Below are 12,020 nucleotides of genomic sequence, written 5' to 3' on the forward strand. Positions count from 1 at the left end.
GAATTGAAGAAATCTTGGATCTAGTTGAGAGAGGAAAGGGATACTTTTGAAGCTCAGTTCTGTGCTGAAAGGAAGAAAGTATTAGAGCTCACCAGCCAGCTTAATGAGGAACGAAGTCTCAATGCATATCTCTGCCCAAAAAGAAGTCGTCCCTAGGAGACTTGAGCTTTCATTTTTTCTTGTAATGAACATTGATTAAAGAAATTATTAATAAAAGTTCCCCTTTTTGGTGGTTTACGCAAAGTTAAATTCCAAAAGTCCTTGAAAACATTTCATACATTGCATAGCATAACATAACATTGCATAACAGGTACACTAAATGATCAATGTTCTCACGGTCTTCCTCTTAAACAGAAAAATGGCCCTCGAACAAACTGTCAAGGATCTCCAGGCTCAGAATGCTCAATTCTAGGAGATGATCTTGAACTTATCCAAGGGGCAGGAGGAACTGAAGACTCTATTGCTCGAGAAGAAGAAGGACAAGAAATCTGTGAGTTACATTAACCCGGGAAGAAGGCTTAAAGGATAGGCTCCAGGAGTCAAGATTGGAATTCCGAAGGATAAAGAAGATGAGACAGAAAATGATTCGGAAGATGAGAATGTTGATCCCTTCAACCCTGAGGACGACTTTGAAAATTATGAAAATGAACAGTACTCTCCGAAAGATGATAAGTATAAGTTGCTGGAAGAACGTATGCTAGCTATGGAGGGTCAGAAGCCACCCGGTCTGGATTTTAAAAGCTTAGGTATGGTCTCTGATGTGGTCATTCCTCGCAAATTCAAGGTCCCCGCTTTCACTAAGTATGATGGTGCGTCTAACATCCGCACCTGGACTGATTTAGCGACAGCTTTCTACAAGCACTACCAGTATAATTCTGAATTAGCGCCTACTCGGCTACAACTGCAGAATATGACTATGGGCTCTAAAGAAAGCTTCAAAGAATATGCTCAAAAATGGAGAGACTTGGATGGCAGAGTCAAACCCCCTATGACTGATCAAGAATTAGTGGACATGTTCATGGGTACACTGACTGGCCCATTCTACAACCATCTATTGGGAAGTTCCTCATCGGGTTTCACTGAACTTATATTGACGGGTGAACGTGTTGAAAGCGGCATTCGAAGTGGAAAGATACAGGCAGGTACCTCTGCAAGCACCAAAAATTACTATCAGGGGAAGAATGAATCGAATGCTGTGTACGATCAAAGGGGTCATAACAAGAAAAATCGTGACCATACTGTTGGAGCAGTTACGATTGCAACACCGCCATCTCAAAACTTCCAACACAGACAAGACAGGGCAAGAAGGCAGTTTACCAAGATCAATATGACTTTAGCACAAGCACTGCAGGGTATGCTAAAAGCAAATTTAATTACCCTCAGAGATCCTCCTGCAAATCCCAACACTACTTCTCCTCGTTATAATCCCAATGCCAGGTGTGCATATCACTCCGATAGCCCCGGGCATGATACAAACGATTGTTGGTTGTTGAAGAATAAGATTCAGGATATGATCGACGCTGGAGAAATTGAATTTGATCCTCCGGAGACTCCTAATGTCATCACTGCTCCTATGCCTAATCATGATAAGACTGTTAATGCTGTGGATGACAATTCTCACATTACTAATGTAGCTGACTTAGCATCTCCTCTCCTGATCATCAAGAAGAATTTATTGCAAGCTGGTTTATTTTCAGGTTGTGCTGAAAATTGCGATCTCTGTATACTCTGACCCAATGATTGCTTGAAGTTGAGGAATGGTATTCAACGGCTGATGGATGATCGTACAATTCTCTTTGAAAAGATTCCTAAGGTGGAAAACCCTATTGAAGAAATATCTGTGATTGCTAGGTCCAAAGTTCCAGTGAAGATTACCGCTACTAGAGTGCCTGTGAAGATTACTGCTGAGCCCAAGGTAGCTCCCCTAATTATTACTGCACCTGGCCCAGTACCGTATTCCTCAAGCAAAGCCATTCCGTGGAATTATGGAGGTGATGTTTACATCCACGACATAAAGCAAGATGATAATTCTGCTAATCCTAATGACATTGACATTGTTGGGACTAGTAAAATTACTCGAAGTGGAAGGATCTTCTCTTCAGAAATCTCACCTCCCGCCCCTGAAACTCGAGGAAAGGGACCAGTAATCAATCCTTCTCAGTCAAAGACACCAGTCGAAGTTACTACCGAAGATGTTGCCAAGCAGGAAATGGAAGAAATGCTGAAAATCATCCGTAAGAGTGATTTTGATGTGGTAGAACAACTGGGCATACTCCGTCTAAAATTTCGATGTTATCCTTGTTGTTATCTTCTGAATCTCATGTCAATGCGTTGATAAATTTTTTGAAGACCGCTCATGTACTTCAGGAGACATCTGTCGATCAGTTAGAAAATTATGTTGCTAACTTGGCTGTTGATAATGGCATAGGCTTTTCTGATGCTGACCTGACACCAACAGGAAAGAATCACAATAAAGCTCTGCATATCTCCATTGAGTGTAAGGGGATCACCTTGTCTCATGTGTTGATCGACAATGGCTCTTCTTTGAATGTGCTACAGAAAGTTGTGCTCGATAAGCTTGACTGTAAAAGCATTGAACTGAAACCTAGTGACGTTGTGGTGCGTGCTTACGATGGTGCGAAGAGTGTTGTCCATGGTGAAGTGGTTCTCCCTATCAAGATAGGACCTCAAGTCTTCAACACTACCTGTTACGTAATGAACATTCGTCCTGCCTATTCCTGCTTGCTGGGACGCCCTTGGATCCATGGGGCAAGTGCTGTAGCTTCGTCTCTCCATCAAAAGCTGAGGTATCCAATAGAGGGCAAGATTGTCACTGTGTGTGGAGAAGAAAAGTATACTGTCAGTAGTGTGCATACCTTCATATACGTCGAGATGGATGGTGAATTCTTTGAGACTCCTTCTCAGTCATTTGAAGTAGTTCCTCCGACCAGTCCTGTCCTTAAGCCAACTTCCCGTGTGCCGAAGGTTATTCGTGCTCCTCCTGCTATGATTTCTCTGAAAGATGCTTAAGCAGTGGTTGAAGATGGTGGTCGTACTGGCTGGGGTCAACTGATCGATATACCGTACAAGTCTGATAAATTTGGCGTGGGGTTTAGCTCTGAAGAGATTGTCAAAGATCAGATTAATGCTGTAGAAGATGCTGATAGCGATTGCGACTTGGATGGCTGGATTTTCCCAACAATTGGTGACGGACTCAATAATTGGAAGACTGAAGACACTATCCCGATTTCCTTTAGTCAGGAGTAATTGTTATTGCTTATTTTAGTGTTTCAAATTTTGTAATTTTTATTATGAACAATTGAACTTCTTAAAGCATTGTGTCTATGCCCGGGGCACAATAGCTAATTTGTTAAGGGTTTTGTCATTTTCATAAGCATATTCACATTCAATAAATCAATGGACTTTTTGCATTCAAATATTGCGCTCTTTATCTTTCCTGTCATCTTTCAAATAAGCTATGTTTTCTTACACACACTCACATAACAAATTGCAGATCCATATCCACTCTGGATCCTGTTGATAATAATTCTGCTACTGTTAATTATGGCTTTAAAAATCCGATCTACCAAGCCGAGGATGGAAGTGAGGAAGATTGCGAAGTGCCTGGAGAGCTTGCCAGACTGTTACTGCAAGAAGAAAAGACTATACAGCCGCATGAGGAACCAATTGAAATTGTAAATCTGGGTACTGAAGTAGACAAGAAAGAAGTCAAAATAGGAGCAGGCTTGTAAAACAGTGTCAAAGAAAGATTGATATAGATGTTACATGACTATGTAGAGATTTTTGCTTGGTCTTATGAAGACATGCCAGGACTGGATACTGATATAGTAGTACATCGTTTGCCGATGAAGGAAGATTGTCATCCTGTTAAGCAGAAGGTTCGTCGCATGCGTCCTGAAATGTCTGAGAAAATCAAAGCCGAGGTTATGAAACAATTTAATGTAGGTTTTCTAGCTGTTACTTCTTATCCTTAATAGGTTGCTAATGTGGTACCAGTGCCAAAGAAGGATGGTAAGGTGCGAATGTGTGTAGATTACAGAGATTTGAATTAAGCAAGTTCCAAAGATGACTTTCCACTTCCGCACATTGATGTTCTGGTAGATAACACCGCTCAACACAAGGTATTCTCATTCATGGATGGATTCTCAGGTTATAACCAGATTAAGATGGCACCTGAAGACATGGAGAAAACTACGTTTGTGACACAATGGGGCACTTTCTGTTACAAAGTAATGCCATTCGGTTTAAAGAATGCAGGGGCAACATACCAGCGTGCTATGGTGGTTTTGTTCCATGATATGATCCATCATGAAATAGAGGTATATGTGGATGACATGATAGCCAGGTCTCATACTGAAGAAGAACATCTCGATCATTTATACAAACTGTTTGAGAGGTTGAAGAAATACAAGTTGAGATTGAACCCGAACAAATGCACCTTTGGAGTAAGATCCGGTAAACTCTTGGGCTTTATTGTTAGTGGTAAAGGAATTGAGGTTGCCCCGGCTAAGGTGAGAGCTATTCAAGAAATGCCAGTTCCCCGTACAGATAAAGAAGTCAGAGGTTTCTTGGGACGCTTGAATTACATTGCCCGATTTATCTCCCATTTGACTGCTACTTGCAAACCCATCTTCAAATTACTGAGGAAAAATCAAGAGATAATATGGAATGATGAATGTCAAGAAGCTTTTGACAAAATCAAGAAGTATCTCCAAGAACCTCCAATTCTGATGCCACCAGTTGAAGGAAGACCTCTAATCATGTATTTGGCCGTGTTAGAAAATTCAATGGGGTGTGTCCTGGGGCAACATGACGAGTCTGGTCGAAAAGAGCATGCAATATACTACCTTAGCAAAAAGTTTACTGACTGTGAAACAAGATACTCACTGCTTGAGAAAACTTGTTGTGCTTTGGCTTGGGCTGCTCACCAACTAAGACAGTATATGTTGAATCATACCACTTTATTGATTTCTAAGATGGATCCTATCAAATATATATTTGAGAAACCTGCTCTCTCCGGAAGAATAGCAAGATGGAAGATGATTTTAACAGAGTATGATATCCAGTATACTACCCAGAAAGCAATCAAAGGAAGCGTGTTAGCTGATCATTTGGCTCATCAAGCAGTTGATGATTACCAATCTATGAATTTTGAGTTCCCTGATGAGGATGTTATGCTTGTTACTGATTATGGAGAACCTGGACCGGATGAAGGACCCGAACTGGGATCCCGATGGACTATGGTTTTTGATGGATCTTCTAATGCATTGGGCAATGGTGTTGGTGTTGTAATTATTTCTCCCAAGGGTTGCCATACGCCTTTCACTGCTAGATTATGTTTTGATTGTACCAATAATATGGCTGAGTATGAAGCATGTATTTTGGGACTCAGAGCTGCTATAGACCTGAGAATCAAGCTTTTGAGTGTGTACGGAGACTCAGCCTTAGTAATCAGTCAGATCAAAGGAGAATGGGACACTAAACATCTGAATCTCATCCCTTATCGAGAGCGGGTGTTGACATTAATCCCATACTTTGAAGAGATTACATTCGAACATATTCCACGAGAAGAGAATCAGTTGGCAGACGCATTGGCTACCATGTGTCGCAACCTGAAAAATACAGATGCGAAAAAACAACCGGCGAAGAAGAAAAAGATGACAGAAGAGTCGCCACCGTGCGTTATTTATCCCAAAGGAGGGAAAGGAAACGCTCGAAGTAAACCTGAAGAGAGGAAAGGAAAAGACAAGGTCTCGCAACCAAATCTTGGGTTCGGGAGTCGATTATGCGAAGGGAAGGTATTAGCACCCCTACGCATCTGTAGTACTCTACGGGATCCACTCTTGTTGTTCTTGTCTAAAGGGTGTGTGTTTATCTAATGTACTATTTACTAAAAGAAAGGGTCAAAGAAAATGACTCGCACGGATGTCGCATCCACTGCATACGTATCTCATCTGAATATGAGAATCAGAGTCTTCGTAGCTCGGTTACCTAGGGGTTAAGGATAAGTGTGCTCGCTAAGACATCGCGTCTTATGCCTACGTATCTCATCGGGAATGAGAATCAGAGCAAAACGTAGTTCAAACTAACTACGGGAACAAAAGTCTCGATTGCAACTAGGGCAAGAGAAACGGAAGGTCTCGATCGCAACGAGGGCGAGAGAAAGGATCGCAACAAGGGCGAAAGCAAACAAGGATTAGTTGTTAGTCGTTAGTCAAACTCGGCAAGACATCGCATCTTGTGCCTACGTATCTCATCTGAACATGAGAATCAGAGTTTCCGTAGTTCGGCTACATAGGGGTTGCCATCTGAACATGGACTTACAAAGGAAGACACCAGTTGTGTCAAAGGAGAGTGGGCAATGTGTCCACATCCTAGCAGCAGGTGTCGCAACTCGCTGAATCGAGTCTTAGGCAGTTACCTCTTTGCAATAGGATGGGCTACATGCCACAAGATCGGAGATGCTCGGAAAGGTCTAGAAGTGGGGGAAGCTCTGCCCTAGAGTTGTCATGCAATATGTACTTAGGTGTTAGGATTTACAAATCTACATTCGAAAAAGCGTCATCTATCTCTACTCAACAATCGTGGCTGAAACAATGTTTTGTATCTCTTAAGATAATACACCTTTCATTTTAAAAGGTTTTTGATTGGTCGCACGGCGGAGAGAAAAAGAGTTTGATTGGTTGGATGTGCTTTGAGTGATGGCGAGAACTAGGATTGGCGAGATATACATCTCGAATCCTAGCCTCAGGAGTGCATGGTATACACCATGTTCCATTTCCATCTTTATTTGCAAAAGTGTTTAATAGAGATTAAGTATTTTTGAATTTGATTGAGAAAGGGTTTGAAGAAACCGCATTGACAATTTTAGGCGATGGCGAGAGTTAAGATTGGCGAGGCATACGTCTCGAATCTTAACCTCAGGAGTGCATGGTATACACCATATTCCATTTCCACCTTTATTGAAAAAATGTTAAATAAGAATTAGGTATTTTGAGTTTTTTGTTGTGAAAATGACTTGACCTAGATCAAGTATTGATGGACGTTTGAGAAAGATTTGAATGAGTGTTTGAGAAAACAAAGTGGGTAAATTGGATGATGGCGAGAGCTAGGATTGGCGAGATATACATCTCGAATCCTAGTCTCAGGAGTGCGTGGTATACACCACGTTCCACTTCCATCTTTATTGAAAGAGTCTTGACTTATGAATCAATATTTTTGAGTTTTTATTAGAGAAAATGGCTTGACATTGAATCAAGCATTTGATGAAAGTTTGAATAGAATAGGAGGGCGAAATGAATTGATTTGTTTATTGAGAAAATACTCGACGTTGGATCGAGTCATATTTTTGTATTTTTTCAGAAATGGTGGATTTTACTCTTTGGTTAGTGTCTAAAACGAATAGAGAAATAAAATAATACAACATTATATACACATTGGGGAAGTGGGGTACATTTTGTCAAATGGGGATTGTCAAAAATCATGAAATAATTTAATCGGGCCCAAACAACAAAATGATACGAAATATGAGTGTAAGTGCAAGAGAAACCGGCTCATTGTAAGAAAGCCCAAGAGTAAGCCATGTGAGGTTGATGGCGATGCTTAAAAAGCAATCGACTTACAAGGGTGTGAAAATGGGCTCGATATTGAATCGAGAAAAATATGATTTTTATAGTTTTAAAATGGTTTTGAATGAATGATGAAATTAAAAGACAACAAATCTATGTTATGATAATGAAACTATGAAAATAATAAAGCATAAACATAACAAAAAATGTTAAAAGAAATAAAATACTAAAAGAAAATAAAATGCTAAAAGAAAAATAAAATACTAAAAAAAAAAAAAGCTACACATGATACTACCCTTCTCCACCAGACCACTCATGGTTATTTATTATTTTGATGCTACTTTAAATATATAAACTAAAATAGATTAAACATTAGAATAAAAACTAAAATAAATAAATAAAAAAAGTCTGTTGGACTACCAGTAGTTAAACCCAGCCGCTTGGCTGTTGGGTTTAAGAGGTTGGTGGGTTGGGAATAGAAAAAAATGGAATCATTGGTAAATACCAATATTAATGTCCACTGGGAACACTAAATGGTCACTTAAAGGGATTTAAATGGTCTGTCTTATAATGTTTAAATAAAAGAGCAAAAGATAGTAATAATAATAATGAAAAAAAGAAAAACGCAGAATCTCAAATCTCAAACCCAGAATCCCATCGTCCTCTTCCCACGTCTCAACCCAGAATCTCTCTACCTCAAAACTCTCTCCAACGAAATCTCCCTCTGCTCTCAAAATCGCTCGCACCTATCTCTCAAACCTCTCTCTCGCGTACCCTTCGCTTACCCATCACTCAACAACGTTAAGCAACAAAAGCGTAAATCTACGGTTTCACAGAGACCTCAAGCGGAAATCTCACCTTCGATGACGACGACGAATCAGGTGCTTAAATCTTCCGGCTCCTCTCTTCCAATACTGGTTCTTTGATTTTTGGGATTAGGGTTTGCCTTTGGGATTTTTCGCCTCCAAGTTTTTCGTCTTTTTTCCTCACTGATTCTCCTCCCTATTTATGTTCTGTGAATTAGGGTTTTCGGATTGCTATGGTGGATCCAAGAAGTAATCCAGCCAAGTCCTTTCGGTGCTCAGAAATTGAAGTGGTCCTTTTTGATGCTAGATTTCGGAACGGTAATCTGAACTCAAGCTTTCTCCCTCTGTTTTGTCTTCATGCCAATTTGGGATATTTCTTGAATTTTTACTGCTTGGACTAATCGTACATTTTTTACTGCAGTGAATTTTCTCTTGTAACCTTGAGGTTGTGGATGCTGTATACCAGAACGAAATTGCTCCAACCCTGCTATTGATTTTTCAACTGATGCAACTTTTCTTCTGTGTTCATGGCCACTCAAATTTGACGCCAAATCATGAGATGTATCAGATTTAGTTTTTGGAACTTTTGATTTAAATCCAACCTCATCAGAAGTGTTACTAGACTTTTTCTTGCTTCTTTTACTTGAACTAGAATTCCTAACTTCAATATTGACAGGACTTTTCGATTCCAAGCGTGATGAGGGGGGCAACACAGTTTCATTTTCAATCACTGTCAATTGAAGCTATGCACGTATCATCAGCAGTATTATTACAGACAGGTTTCGTAAATGTGGCATGACAGTTATCACCAAACGATTTTCTTGCAGCATTGTAAGATTCAACATGTTTTTCTTTGATTTCATGAAGACCAAACTGTGTTTCTGCTACCGACGCTCTGCAGGTAATATTTCCACCGTTGACCTCCCTGGTGGTGGTAATCAAAGGACAACATTCGTCCTTGTGACCTTGCCTCCAGTGACTAATTTGACACTTACCCGAACTACAAGAAAGCATGCTTGTGTAAATGAATAACAACTAGAGAAGTCTGGAGACATGTAACAGTATCTAACGGCTTTGCAACGAGAACATCTCATAGTGGTAGGAGAATTTTTGGAGAATTGGTGTTGTATCAGCCACTTTGCAACTCGCACACCAAATGTTTGGTAAAATTCCTTAACCAAATTTCTTTCCTTTTTCTGTTTCGATCTCTTGTAATTGAGATGCTGAATTGTCGTGCTATTGGTGATGATTGTTGGAAAGGTTTTAAGTTGCTGCAAGCTTGTTGTGGTTATTTACGAAGTATCCGTGATTTCTTTTACTGACAATCTTTTCCCTCCACGTATCAACCTTGCTTTGACCGTCAAAATAATTGGATGCAGGTTCACGAACTTCGCCGTATGTGTGCTGTTGCTGCATTATATCATCTGGTTTGATATCCAGCCTGCGCTTTTTCAGCAAGTGGGATTATTTGGATCTTGAATGAAAGATCCTGCAACTTGTGCACCCCTTTGGTGCGAAGACGGTCCAGTTTGAGAAACAGGCAAATGCATAGAACTTGAAGCACCCTGCAGCTTCTGTTGATTCTGCTGCAATTGGTGAGCCTTATGATCTTAATGAGAATTCTGCTGTACTAAACTGAGGAACCATCCATCATTTAGCTTTGATGCAAGTGCATTCGCGATTGCGAGTGGGAGATACATGAGAGACATGCACATTCCGGTTTTTAAGCCTTTTGGTTCATCACATAAGTGAGACAAAATCATCCTTCCCACAAGATATCCAAAAGTAAGTCCTGTTCCCATAACAACTAAATGTGGATAATTGGCAATGATGTCAGATGGTGACAAATAATCCCATAAAAGCACTCCTCTGACAAGGACAACCAATGGGTACAGCATTGCCAATGCAAGAGCTATACTTCCATTTCTTGACTTCACAACCTTAGAAACATTAATAACATTGAATGCGACTGTTGGTATAACACCAAAAGTTATCATCAAACACAATATAGCTGTGAATGTTGGGACATCAGCAAGAACCGGCAACCAATTCAAAAAAGGCAAAGACTTTCCAAATTGCTGAGCCCACCACTCAGCACCAACGACAGCAGTGAAAAAGTGAGCAAAGTATATTATCATAAGACCCTCTGTAGGTCCATTTACAACAGGCAGTATAAGTGTATTGGTGAAATAGTGCTCCCAGGTTGCAAGATAAAATGTAATTGCAGATATTAACCACCACCAGAAAGTACTTCTTCCACACATGGATGTGCTCCCAAAAGCAAGTGCTTCAAATGTACAAGCAAGTGCATCACACCCATGATCAAACAGCTCCCCAATGGACTTGAAGAATTTGTCCGTCTAGCTTGCTTCCTGTCAACAGCGTCAAATGTCTGGTACAAAAACAAAAGTAGCCCATGTGCAAAATGAACCCATCTTGGAGGAGGTGAGTCCAAATGAGGTGAGTATATATAGCCAAGCGTTGCAGACAATAATAAAAACATAAAGCCCGTCAGAGTTATCATGTTTGGAGGCATCCATAGGGGGAAAAAGTGAACAAAGCGAGTCCAGAAGGGCTGTAGTATATATTTTGCCACATAGGAATGATCTACACCACTATATTTGTATCTATGCAGAGCTACAACACCATGAGACCCAATATAACCCATTCTCTCTATGCAAAACTATGAAATACGCTTCAAGTACAAGCTAAACCTTAGCACAACTTCTAATAAAACAACCTGATTGCAGATAAGTTGTTGTTCTTAATCTTTGATCCAATGCCAATTTTTAAAGTTGGATATGCAAGTCATTCAACTCTACGAAATCGTCTGTTGGAGCGTGAGGAGAAGGTTCATGGAAATGGAAGGATTAGGTTTAAGAGGGTCAAAAATGGGATGGTCAACTTTGGTCAAAGTTGACCAAAAAGTCAACTGTTGACCAAAGTCAACAAAATGGTCAAAATTCAATTTTCTTTGTAGTTTCTTTGTAAATGGACATTGAATAAATGGTTATGGTGAAATTTTAGAGTTTTTGGATTTTGGGTGACTTTGGTCAATGTTGATCAAAAAGTCAACTGTTGACCAAAGTCAACAATTGGTCAAAAATTGTCAAGACTTGTATTTTCTTGTGTAGAATCAAATGTAATGGTTTACAATGACATGAAATAGATTGAAATGGATTAACAAATGGTTTGAAGTTGGTTTCCAAATTGTTTTGTCTTATGACTTGAATGTTTGACTTTTGAAAAATAACTTGACTGATAATGTACATGAACAAGGCCATGAAATGAGACCATAAGGTTAGGGTTTTGACATAGTATCCATGAACCAATAACATGACTAGCAAGTGGCTTGAAACACAAGAAGCTTGGTTGTTTGGATGACCAAGACCATATGAGTATTAACAATCACATGAACCACACCATGACTTTGGACCAAGACCAATCCTCATATAAGACCAAAGTAAGGTTAGGCCAAACATGCTAAACAAAAGTAAAAACATAAAAAATTCAGGACCAAAATCGGGGTATGACACCATGTCATCTATGTTCAGAGTCAGATGGGACAGTGAAGCTCCCATGATCACCATTGAACGATTAGATGAACCATCATATTGTTATGAAC

The 12,020-nt window shown here is 39.9% G+C and overlaps 1 pseudogene; it reads right to left on the reverse strand.

The window, feature by feature from the left end:
- Positions 1 to 9,990: 9,990 nt before the first annotated feature.
- On the reverse strand, positions 9,991 to 11,264 carry LOC127083730 (choline/ethanolaminephosphotransferase 1-like; annotated as a pseudogene).
- Positions 11,265 to 12,020: the final 756 nt, after the last annotated feature.

This window comes from Lathyrus oleraceus, chromosome 5 (assembly GCF_024323335.1).
Source record: "Lathyrus oleraceus cultivar Zhongwan6 chromosome 5, CAAS_Psat_ZW6_1.0, whole genome shotgun sequence".
In the NCBI taxonomy this organism is placed as follows: Eukaryota; Viridiplantae; Streptophyta; class Magnoliopsida; order Fabales; family Fabaceae; genus Lathyrus; species Lathyrus oleraceus.